This window comes from Chrysemys picta, chromosome 10, assembly GCF_011386835.1.
Source record: "Chrysemys picta bellii isolate R12L10 chromosome 10, ASM1138683v2, whole genome shotgun sequence".
NCBI lineage: Eukaryota > Metazoa > Chordata > Testudines > Emydidae > Chrysemys > Chrysemys picta.
The window spans coordinates 45,571,248-45,583,977 of NC_088800.1; the positions used below are offsets into that span (position 1 = coordinate 45,571,248).

Consider the following 12,730-nt stretch of genomic DNA (forward strand, 5'->3'; position numbering starts at 1 on the left):
ACCTGACTGAAGAGTAAACGTGCCCATTCCTGCAAGGCTAACACCCAGAACCCCAGGCAGAGTCAGGGACCACCCAGGAGACCCTAAAGCCCCCTTTACGTGTCCTCAGAACAGGTACATGGCTGAGCTTCCCTTGCCCTCACACACCCCACCTCCTGCCTGTCTGCCGTTACCTTCACCTGGATGGGCCCTCACTAGGAATGAGCACGAAAGGCCCATGCTGGTTACTTGGGAATGACCTTTTGCCCCATTTGGTTAGATCAGCAGTGGCCTCAGACTGAGCAGTTGATGAAAATAATGGGCCAGGGGAGGCATTTGGGGGAGGTTTGCTTGGAGTACTGTTAGGCTGTTGTGCACATCATGTCTAAGGGCAGCCCATCACCTTGTCTATTAATGGCGGAGGAGGTCAGAGCTGACTTGAGACTTTCCACTCCCAGCTCTTCTAGGCTTTGGAATAATGATTTTGAGTTCTGGCAGCCGCCAGCGCTCAGGAAAGCAAGGGACTTATAGCCTTGCATTCCACACAGCTCTGCCGAGCCATCGCAGTTTGCATTCCTTACTGGTCCAGTAATGGGCAACCACAAAGCTTGGCCAATACTCTTCAGTCCTGATGTGCAGCACCCACGAATTCCATCTTTATCTCTGCATTGCAGTCCTGCATGCACTCACTCCTGGTTCTGTCAATACAGCTCAGCTCTGACCTGGAGCACCCCTGCTATCTCAGCCCTAGTCCCATCCTGAGAAGAAACTAACAGTTCTGTCTAACTGTGGCAGAGCACAATTACCAATAGGCATCATGACAGCTTCCTACAGAAAACTCAATGCACCTGAGTCCTCCCATGGCAACAGCCCCTGCATTGCCATTCCTGAGCTCCTCACACAGCTCCACCAGTGCACCTCCAGGGTGCCAACTGCTGTGAATTTAGTGCTGGCTTTTGAATTGGAATGAGATCAAACACTGTTTCACTTCTGAATGGCCCATACAGAACTAGAACCCAGATCTCCACAGGCAGAAGGCTAGTGTACTAACTTGGTCCTCTTCACACCTTTGTGGGCATTTATATCTGTCCCAGGCTCACTCTCCATCTCCCTGGTACTCGATATCACAGAATCACTACATTTCTCCACAGGCAAGGTCAGCTAGCCCTTCTCCCTCCCAGGGCAGGCCTGTTTCCTATTACACATGTAACAGAGTTTTGCACAGTTTAAACATTACAGCCTTGGGAAACTATTCCACAATTATGCTGACCAGTATCGTCTCACTATTCCTTTGTACTCCTAGGCTGTTCTCTCTTGTCTTATACTTGGATTGTCAGCAATTTGGAGCAGGGACTGTTTGTTCTGCATTTGCACAATGGGGTCTGGGCCATGACCGGGGCTCCTAGGTGCTAAGGCAGTGGTGACCTGGAGCCGGTTCGCACCGGTTCGCAAGAACTGGTTGTTAAATTTAGAAGCCGGTGTAGAATCGGTTCCTAAAGGGACGGGCGGCTGAGCAAACTCCGGTCCGCAGGCCACATGCGACCCGCGGGACTGTCCTGCCTGGCCCGCCTGAGTTCCCTGCTAGGGAGGCTCCCCCCCCACAGAGCCCCAGCGTGCCATGCTGCCGGCGCCAGCGCTCTGGGCAGCTCTGCAGCTCCTGCTGCTTTGAGCGGCATGGTAAGGGGTGGGGCTACGAGCTCCAGCAGCCCTGCGGCAACAGCAGCATGGTAAGGACCAGGGGGCCGGGCCGGGACTGGGAGGAGGGGTAGGATAAGGGTCAGGGAGCAGTTGGAGGGGGCGGAGGTTCTGGGGGGGCAGTCAGGGGACGGGGAGAGGGTTGGTAGGCGTGGGAGTTCCGGGGGTCTGTCGGGGTGGTGGTGGATGGGGTCGGGGCAGTCAGGGGACAGGGAGTGGGGCGAATTGGGTAGGGGGTGGGGTCCTGGGGGGCAGTTAGGGTGGGGGTGGTCAGGGGACAAGGAGCGGGGGGGTTGATGGGTTGCGGGTTCTGAGAGGGGCAGTCGGGGGCAGGATGTGGGTTGGGGTTGGATGGGGGTGGGGGGGGAAGACAGGCACGTGGGGCTTGTACTCACCGCGCGGTTCCCTACCGGATCTTTGGCGGCACTTCGGCGGCTGGGGAGGGGGTCTTCACTCGCTCTGGGTGAAGTAACTGCTGCCAAAATGCCGCCGAAAACCCGGAGCGAGTGAAGACCCGCCACCCCCGCCGCCGAAGTGCCGCCAAGGACCCAGTAGGGAACTGGTTCTTAGGATTTTGGGAGCTCATCACTGTGCTATGGTAATACAAATCAATAATAAATAACAAACAACGTGTATTACAGGGGCATCTACAGACTCCAACCAAGATCAGGGTCCCATTGTGCTAGGCGCTGTACAAAAACTCAGTAAGATATAGTCCCTGCCCCAAAATCTAAACAGTCAAGACAGACAAAGGATTGGAAGGGAAACTAAGCCACAGAGAGATAAAGTGACATGCTCAAGGTCACCCAGCAGGCCAGCAGCAGAGCCAGGAACAGAAGCCAGGTCTCCTGAGACCTAGTCCAGTGTTAGATCCATTAGATCACAACTGAACCAAGCGCACAGCCCGATATTCAGCCTGTTACTCAGCCTGGTTTTCTCTTCCTTACTTTCTTTCCATTCCTCCTAGTTATGTCACCTTGAACCACTCTGCGTTATCCCATTCCATTTCCTAGGCACCTCTTCGCCAAGCTGTGAATAGTTAGAGGTTCGAATCGTCCCATAGAAGTCAATTACTCCAGCCCCCTGATCAGTTCTGTTTTTTTCTGAACTCCCTCTAGTTTGCCAAAGTCCTTCTAGTTATGAGGTGCCCAGACAGGAATGTGATATTCCAGCCCCTGTGCTGGTGTAAATCAGCATAGCTCCACTGGAATCAAATGACCCAGGAAAGTCTATTACCCTCTTCAAAAAGCAACAGAAGGTCCTGTGGCACCTTTAAGACTAACAGAAGTATTGGAGCATAAGCTTTTGTGGGTGAATGCCCACTTCATCAGACGCAAGTAATGGAAATTTCCAGAGGCAGGTATACCATCAGATCAGGATTAAACAAAGACTGTGAATGGCTATCCAACTACAGAAGCAGTTTCTCCTCCCTTGGTGTTCACACCTCAACTGCTAGCAGAGCACCTCACCCTCCCTGATTGAACTAACCACGTTATCTCCATGCTGATTTATACCTGCCTCTGTAAATTTCCATTACTTGCGTCTGATGAAGTGAGCATTCACCCACGAAAGCTTATGCTCCAATACTTCTGTTAGTCTTAAAGGTGCCACAGGACCTTCTGTTGCTTTTTACAGATTCAGACTAACACTGCTACCCCTCTGATACTTGACACCATGCAAGGCACTGCATTTAACCGTATGGAATGGAAATCTATCAACCTCATGAAGAAACTTGCACAAATACAGACAGATATCATCTTACTTTCCAAATGCAAACGGATGGACATCATACCAAATGGACTGAAGGTGAAAAATCCATTGCTATCTACATACTGCAAAGACCACAGTGAGAGATTATGCCATACACTATCAAAGAAACTGAGGAACCACCTGATCAGCATCCTATACAGCAAACAGAAAAACATCAAGAAAGAGCTCTCCAACCTGGAGAATTTCATAAATAACCAACCCTCCACACAAATGGACTTTACTAAAATAAGACAGGAGATCTACATTACACACTTCACCTCTCTACAAAGGAAAAAGGACCGTAAGCTGTCTAAAATCCTACTTGCCACATGGGGCCACAACAGGGGTACCCCTAACTCACCCAGCAATATCATCAATTTATCCAGTGTGACAAAGTTCCTCCTCTATCTCGGTGGGTCCTGCGCTTATTGACAGATTTTCTTGCCTCAGAGATTCACCATGTGGGTTGGGGAACAGCCCAGAGACCTTCCCCTCTGGAAGAACCCACAGTCCAGGTCAATTGGGAGGTTTGGGGGGAACCCGGGCCCACCCTCTACTCCGGGTTCCAGCCCAGGGCCCTGTGGACTGCAGCTGTCTATAGTGCTTCCTGTAACAGCTGCATGACAGCTACAACTCCCTGGGCTACTTCCCCATGGCCTTCTCCAAATACCGTCCTTAGTCTCACCACAGGACCTTCCTCCTGATGTCTGATAACGCAGTTCTCCAGCAGCACACCCTCTCACTCTCAGCTCCTTGCGCCTCTTGCTCCCAGCTCCTCACACTCCCACCACAAACTGAAGTGAGCTCCTTTTTAAAACCCAGGTGCCCTGATTAGCCTGCCTTCATTGATTCTAGAAGCTTCTTCTTAATTGGCTCCAGGTGTCCTAATTAGCCTGCCTGGACTGGTTCTACAAGGTTCCTGATTACTCTAGTGCAGCCCCTGCTCTGGTCACTCAGGGAACAGAAAACTACTCATCCAGTGACCAGTATATCTGCCTTCTACCAGACTTCTGTACCCCACTGGTCTGGGTCTGTCACATATCCCTCCCCCCTGCTCAACGCCAAGAGGTTGGGCAGCTTGGGACGCCAGACAGTGCACACGTGACAAGCCATCGGTGCTGCCATGACGGCTCCCTGCTCTGTGTTGCACACGGAACTGGAAAGGTTGGAGGGATAAGAACCATCTGGTCTCTCTTGTGTTCTTCTCCTTGTTCCGCTGCATCCATTGAAGAGGGGCATGGTCGGTCACGAGGACAAATCTGCGCCCGAGCAGGTAGTAGCGCAATGTTTCCATGGCCCATTTTACAGCGAGGCATTAGAATCATAGAATATCAGGGTTGGAAGGGACCTCAAGAGGTCATCTAGTACAACCCCCTGCTCAAAGCAGGACCAATTCCCAACTAAATCATCCCAGCCAGGGCTTTGTCAAGCCGGGCCTTAAAAACCTCCAAGGAAGGAGACTCCACCACCTCCCTAGGTAACACATTCCAGTGCTTCACCACCCTCCTAGTGAAATAGTGTTTCCTAATATCCAACCTGGACCTCCCCCACTGCAACTTGAGACCATTGCTCCTTGTTCTGTCATCTGCCACCACTGAGAACAGCCGAGCTCCATCCTCTTTGGAACCCCCTTTCAGGTTGTTGAAGGCTGCTATCAAATCCCCCCTCATTCTTCTCTTCTGGAGACTAAACAATCCCAGTTCCCTCAGCTTCTCCTCATAAGTCATGTGCTCCAGACCCCTAATCATTTTTGTTACCCTTCGCTGGACTCTTTCCAATTTTTCCACATCCTTCTTGTAGTGTGGGGCCCAAAACTGGTCACATTATTCCAGATGAGGCCTCACCAATGTCGAATAAAGGGGAACGATCACGTTCTTCGATCTGCTGGCAATGCTCCTACTTATACAGCCCAAAATGACGTTAGCCTTCTTGGCAACAAGAGCACTCTGTTGACTCATATCCAGCTTCTCGTACACTGTGACCCCTAGGTCCTTTTCTGCAGAACTGCTACCTAGCCATTCGGTCCCTAGTTGAACCTCATCAGGTTTTTTTTGGCCCAATCCTCTAATTTGTCTAGGTCCCTCTGTATCCGATCCCTACCCTCTAGTGTATCTACCATGCCTCCTAGTTTAGTGTCATCTGCAAACTTGCTGAGAGTGCAGTCCACACCATCCTCCAGATCATTAATAAAGATATTAAACAAAACCGGCTCCAGGACCGACCCTTGGGGCACTCCGCTTGAAACCGGCTGCCAACTAGACATGGAGCCATTGATCACTACCCGTTGAGCCCGACGATCTAGCCAGCTTTCTATCCACCTTACAGTCCATTCATCCAGCCCATACTTCTTTAATTTGGCGGCAAGAATACTGTGGGAGACCGTATCAAAAGCTTTGCTAAAGTCAAGGAATAACACATCCACTTCTTTCCTCTCATCTACAGAGCCAGTTATCTCATCATAGAAGGCAATTAGGTTAGTCAGGCATGACTTCCCCTTGGTGAATCCATGCTGACTGTTCCTGATCACTTTCCTCTCCTCTAAGTGTTTCATAATTGATTCCTTGAGGACCTGCTCCATGATTTTTCCAGGGACTGAGGTGAACCACTTCTTTCTCCACGGAGGGCTGGTCACCTCCTCCCCATACTGTGCTGCCCAGTCCAGCAGTCTGGGAGCTGACCTTGTTCGTGAAGACAGAGGCAAAAAAAGCATTGAGTACATTAGCTTTTTCCACATCCTCGGCCACTAGGTTGCCTCCCTCATTCAGTAAGGCCCCACACTTTCCTTGACTTTCTTCTTGTTGCTAACATACCTGAAGAAACCCTTCTTGTTACTCTTAACATCTCTTGCTAGCTGCAACTCCAAGTGTGATTTGGCCTTCCTGATTTCACTCCTGCATGCCTGAGCAATATTTTTATACTTCTCCCTGGTCATTTGTCCAATCTTCCACTTCTTGTAAGCTTCTTTTTTGCGTTTAAGATCAGCAAGGATTTCACTGTTTAGCCAAGCTTTTCGCCTGCCATATTTACTATTCTTTCTACACATCAGGATGGTTTGCTCCTGCAACCGCAATAAGGATTCTTTTAAATACAGCCAGCTCTCCTGGACCCCTTTGCCCTTCATGTTATTCTCCCAGGGGATCCTGCCCATCTGTTCCCTGAGGGAGTCAAAGTCTGCTTTTCTGAAGTCCAGGGTCCGTAATCTGCTGCTCTCCTTTCTTCCCTGTGTCAGGATCCTGAACTCGACCATCTCATGGTCACTGCCTCCCAGGTTCCCATCCACTTTTGCTTCCCCTACTAATTCTTCCCTGTTTGTGAGCAGCAGGTCAAGAAAAGCTCTGCCCCTATTTGGTTCCTCCAGCACTTGCACCAGGAAATTGTCCCCTACACTTTCCAAAAACTTCCTGAATTGTCTGTGCACCGCTGTATTGCTCTCCCAGCAGATATCAGGGTGATTAAAGTCTCCCATGAGAACCAGGGCCTGCGATCTAGCAACTTCTGTTAGTTGCCAGAAGAAAGCCTCGTCCACCTCATCCCCCTGGTCTGGTGGTCTATAGCAGACTCCGACCACAACATCACCCTTGTTGCTTACACTTCTCAACTTTATCCAGAGACTCTCAGGTTTTTCTGCAGTTTCATACCGGAGCTCTGAGCAGTCATTCTCCTCTCTTACATATAATGCAACTCCCCCACCTTTTCTCCCCTGCCTGTCCTTCCTGAACAGTTTATATCCATCCATGACAGTACTCCAGTCATGTGAGTTATCCCACCAAATCTCTGTTATTCCAATCGCATCATAGTTCCCTGACTGTGCCAGGACTTCCAGTTCTCCCTGCTTGTTTCCCAGGTTTCTTGCATTTCTGTATAGGCACTTAAGATAACTCATTGATCGTCCCTCTTTCTCAGCATGAGAGTCCTCCCCTCTTGCGCGCTCCTGCTTGTGCTTCCTCCCAGGATCCCATTTCCCCACTTACCTCAGGGCTTTGGTCTCCTTCCCCCGGTGAACCTAGTTTAAAGCCCTCCTCACTAGGTTAGGCAGCCTGCTGGCAAAGATGCTCTTCCCTCTCTTCGTTAGGTGGAGCCCGTCTCTGCCTAGCACTCCTCCTTCTTGGAACACCATCCCATGATCGAAGAATCCAAAGCCTTCTATCCGACACCACCTGCGTAGCCATTCGTTGACTTCCACGATTCGACGGTCTCTACCCAGGCCTTTTCCTTGCACAGGGAGGATGGACGAGAACACCACTTGCGCCTCAAACTCCTTTATCCTTCTTCCCAGAGCCACGTAGTCTGCAGTGATCCGCTCAAGGTCATTCTTGGCAGTATCATTGGCGCCCATTCTCTCTCCACCACTGCATATTTTCATTCCCTTACAAGGAGTTTCCGACTGAGGTATAGAATTGGGTGTTCTCCTCCCCGACCATCTGTAATAGAACGGACCCCAACCCTACTTCCGATGCATCCGTCTGCAGGATAAACTCCTTGGTGAAATCAGGGGCTATCAGTACGGGGTTATTGCAGAGGGCAGTCCGTAGGTCTGTTAATGCTTCCTCTGCTGTGTCAGACCATCTCACCAGATCAGGTCCACGGGCTTTCACTAGGTCTGTCAGGGGGCTTGCCCTTGTGGCAAAGTGGGGGATAAATCGTCGGTAATTCCCCACCACACCTAGGAACGCCCGGACTTGTTTCTTGCGACTTGGTCGGGGCCAATTTTGGATGGCCTCTAACTTGTTCACTTGGGGTTTTACCAAACCTTTTCCCACAATGTAGCCAAGATATTTGGCGTCTGTAAACCCTACAGCGCACTTGGCAGGGTTTGCTGTAAGGCCAGCTCGCCTGAAGGTATCGAGGACTGCCTCCACCTTCTCCAGGTGGGTTTCCCAGTCTGGGGTATGAATGACCACATTGTCCAAGTAGGCAGCAGCATAACTGTTATGCGGGCATAATAGCTTGTCCATGAGGCACTGGAAGGTAGCTGGGGCCCCATGTAGTCCAAAAAGGAGGACAGTATATTGAAAAAGACCCTCTGGTGTAGAGAACGCAGTCTTTTCCTTTGCGTCTTCTGCAAGGGGAATCTGCCAGTACCCCTTTGTTAAGTCTAGGGTAGTCAAGTACTGGGCATTACCCAGATGGTCCACTAACTCATCTATGTGCGGTATGGGGTGCGCGTCGAACTGGGATACTTCGTTTAGTTGCCGGAAGTCGTTGCAAAATCTTGTGGTGCCATCAGGTTTGGGCACCAGCATGATTGCGCTGGACCACTGACTGTGGGATTCTTCGATGATCCCCAACTCCAGCATTTTTTTTACTTCTGCTTTTATTTCCTCCCTTTTTGCTGCTGGCACCCGATAGGGCCTCATTGTTACTCTGGCCCCAGGGTTCGTGACGATGCGGTGATATGTCTCGGTTGTTCGACCCGGTTTTGTCAAGAACACATCTTGGTTCCGGAAGATCATCTCAGACACCTCATTCTTCTGGTCTGGTGTTAAATCGGGAGACACCCTCCTGTTTGGAAGGCTTGTTTTCCTGGGTTAGGTCTTTTTGGACCGTTGTGCATGCCTCTTGCACATGCCAGGGTTTCAGAAGGTTAACATTATAAATCTGTTCTTGTTTTCTGCATCCTGGCTGCCGCACCTTGTAGGTTACTTTCCCCATGGGTTCAACCACCTCATAGGGCCCCTGCCATTGGGCCAGAAGCTTGTTTTCTGCCGTGGGTACCAACACCATAACCTGATCCCGTGGTTGGAACTGTCGCACTTTTGCCTGGCGATTGTAATGGGTTCGCTGGGCCTCCTGTGCCTTCTCCAAATGTTCCCATACAATAGGGGTAACCTGGGCTATCCGGTCTCGCATCTGCATTACATGCTCTATTATATTTCTCCCCTCATTGGGTTCCTCTTCCCAGATCTCTTTGGCGATATCTAGTATGCCACGGGGGTGACGCCCGTATAATAACTCGAAGGGAGAAAACCCAGTTGAGGCCTGAGGTACCTCCCGGATAGCGAAGATAAGGTAGGGTAGTAGGGTGTCCCAATCCTTCCCATCCCGACTTACCACCTTCCTTATCATAGCCTTGAGGGTTCAGTTAAACCTTTCTACCAACCCATCAGTCTGCGGATGGTAGACCGAAGTTTTCAGGGTATGTATATGGAGCAGCGTACAGAGGCCCTTAATTAGCTTTGACATAAATGGGGTTCCTTGGTCGGTTAATATCCTTCGGTAGCCCCATTCGGGAAAAGATCCCCACCAGCTCTTTGGCTATAGTTTTAGAGGCCATGTTCCGCAGGGGGACGGCTTCTGGGTAGCGAGTAGCATAATCCAAAACAACAAGTATATATTGGTGGCCCGAGCCATCTTCTCCAGGGGTCCCACTAGGTCCATGGCTATTCGCTCGAAGGGGACCTCTATGATGGGAAGGGGTACTAAAGGTGCCCTCAAGTGGGGACGGGGACTGTGCAGCTGACACTCCGGGCAGGAGGCACAGTACCTCCGCACTTCTTCATGTACTCCGGGCCAGAAGAACCGTCATAGGACTCGTGCCAGGGTCTTCTCTACCCCCAAATGCCCCCCAAAAAGATGACAATGAGCAAGACTTAATACAGCGTTCTGGTGTTTTTGAGGTACTAGGCTCTGCTGTACCTTCTACCCCTGTACTGGTGCAACCCGGTATAAGAGATCCTTCTTCATTATGAAGTAGGGTCCTGGTCCCTGGGTTTTTCCTTCCATGGGGACCCCATCTATTTCAGTCACCTCCTTTCTAATGTTGTCATACCTTGGGTCTCCTGCCTGGTCCCGTCCAAAATTTCCTCTCCCAGGGCTAATCTGCCCAAGATCTAGGGGCCCAGTCTCTGTTGCCTCTACTGGTTCAGAAGCATTAGGGTGGGGGTCAGACTCAGGTGCTTCTCCCTCCTGCGTGGCCTCCTTTTCAGCTGCGCGGGTCCGCCTACCTACAAAAGCGAACCTGTGGCTTTGGGTCAGTATTCGAGTTCCCAAGGCCTTAGCTGCCCTTCTTTCCCTTTTTGTCTTTCTACCCTGTCTGGGAGTGGAGAACAAATCTGGGGATATTTCAGAGAAGATTGGGGGTTGACAGTCTGCTGTGGATGCCACACTAATTTTAGGGTCCCCATCTTTCTCCAATCCCCCTACTGGGAGTAATTTTTCAAACCCTGGGAAGTCCCTCCCTAAGAGCACTGGGTATGGGAGTTTAGGGACTACACTTGCTGCTACCTCAGTAGTGTTCCCTTGGATCTCGATTTTTACTGGGATGATGGGGTAGTAACTAACTGTTCCATGGACACATGTTATCCCCGTACGTTTAGACTGTAGCAGCTGAGATAAGCTTCCCTGAGATAAGCGTGATAGCACTCCCTGAATCAACCAGTGCCGTGGTCCCTACCCCATTTAGTTTCACTAGTCTGGTATACATATGTGGGGTTAGTGAGACCCCCACAAGGTGGATTAGGGAGCATGGATCTGCCCAGTTCCCCAGGTTACACTGCATAGGCTCCTCAGCATTGGGACACTGTGCAACTATGTGTCCCCACTCCCCGCAGGCATAACATCTGTATGGAGCCCTAGGCGTTCCCCGGTCTCTGGGTTTGGGCAGTCTAACATCACGATCCTCTTCTCCCTCAGTGCTCCAACTCTTTGTGGCCTCTGATGGGCCTTCAGCCTCTCTCTTTTTCCACCTGGGCCCTCCTGGTGGCCCAGTCACATGAACTTTAGGGCTTGGTGCTGCTAGTTTAACCTGGGGTGCCTCTTCTTTAACTGCTCGGGTCAGCTCCCTCGCTGTCCTTCGCCTCTCTACCAGAGCGACAACCTCGTCATAGGTGGAGGGTTCGTTCTGGCTTACCCAGGCACAAAGGTCTGGTGGTAGTCCCCTCATGTATCGGTAGATGACCAGAACCGCTAGTATCTCTTCCAGACTCCGGGACTCTGTTTGCAACCACTTTCGTGCGAGATGGATGAGGTCATACAATTGGGACCGCAGGGTTTTGTCTTCCTGGTACCTCTAACCGTGATACTGCTGGGCCCACACTGCTGTTGTTACCCCAGATCTGGCCAGGATCTCTGCTTTCAACTGGGGGTAGTCTGCCATAGCCTCTTCAGGCAGATCATGGTAGGCCTTCTGGGCCTCCCCACACAGGAATGGGGCAAGGATGCCAGACCACTGATCTCGAGGCCAGGCCTCCCGTAGGGCTGTCCTCCAAAGGCCAGAAGGTATGCCTCTACATCATCTTCCCGTGTCATTTTCTGCAGCCAATGGCTGGCCCGTATGAGCCGTGTCCCATCATGGCCGCGATTCAGCTCTGTAAGGGACTTTACCTAGTTTACCAGTTCCCGCAACATAGCTCGGTCTTGAGCAGCCTGGTCCATCAGCAGGCGATTAGTCTCTTGCTGCAGCCGCCATGCCTCCTGTTGGGTGGCTGCCTGGACACGGGTAGCCTCCTGCTGGGCCGCCGTAGCTTGTATCAGTGCCCGCACTACACCATCCATTGTGGTGAAAAAAAATAAACCCTATCCCTTTTTTTCCATTGTTTTTTGTTGTTGTTATTGTTGTTTTTTAAATCACCCTCCTTCTTCCGCCATGCTGTGCATACCAAGATCCCACTCCTGACACCAGTGTGACAAAGTTCCTCCTCTATCTTGGTGGGTCCTGCGCTTATTGGCGGATTTTCTTGCCTCAGAGATTCACCATGTGGGTTGGAGAACAGCCCAGAGACCTTCCCCTTTGGAAGAACCCACAGTCCAGGTCAATTGGGAGGTTTGGGTCTACTCCAGGTTCCAGCCCAGGGCCCTGTGGACTGCAGCTGTCTATAGTGCCTCCTGTAACAGCTGCATGACAGCTACAACTCCCTGGGCTACTTCCCCATGGCCTCCTCCAAACACCTTCCTTATTCTCACCACAAGACTTTCCTCCTGGTGTCTGATAATGCTTGTGCTCCTCAGTCCTCCAGCAGCATACCCTCTCACTCAGCTCCTTGCGCCTCTTGTTCCCAGCTCCTCACACTCGCACCACAAACTGAAGTGAGCTCCTTTTAAAACCCAGGTGCCCTGATTAGCCTGCCTTAATTGATTCTAGAAGCTTCTTAATTGGCTCCAGGTGTCCTAATTAGCCTGCCTGCCTTAACTGGTTCTAGCAGGTTCCTGATTACTCTAGTGCAGCCCTTGCTCTGGTCACTGAGGGAACAGAAAACTACTCATCCAGTGACCAGTATATTTGCCTTCTACCAGACTCCTGTACCCCACTGGTCTGGGTCTGTCACACCAGCTACACACTCACCCCAGCAGAAGAGTCTGTCCTATCTCG

General features: G+C 51.1%; 1 protein-coding gene across 3 annotated transcripts in view; it reads right to left on the reverse strand.

Annotated features, from left to right (window-relative positions):
* The window catches only part of HCN4 (hyperpolarization activated cyclic nucleotide gated potassium channel 4), a 208,905-nt gene that overhangs the window by 39,420 nt on the left and 156,755 nt on the right, over positions 1–12,730 (reverse strand). The window lies entirely within an intron of this gene.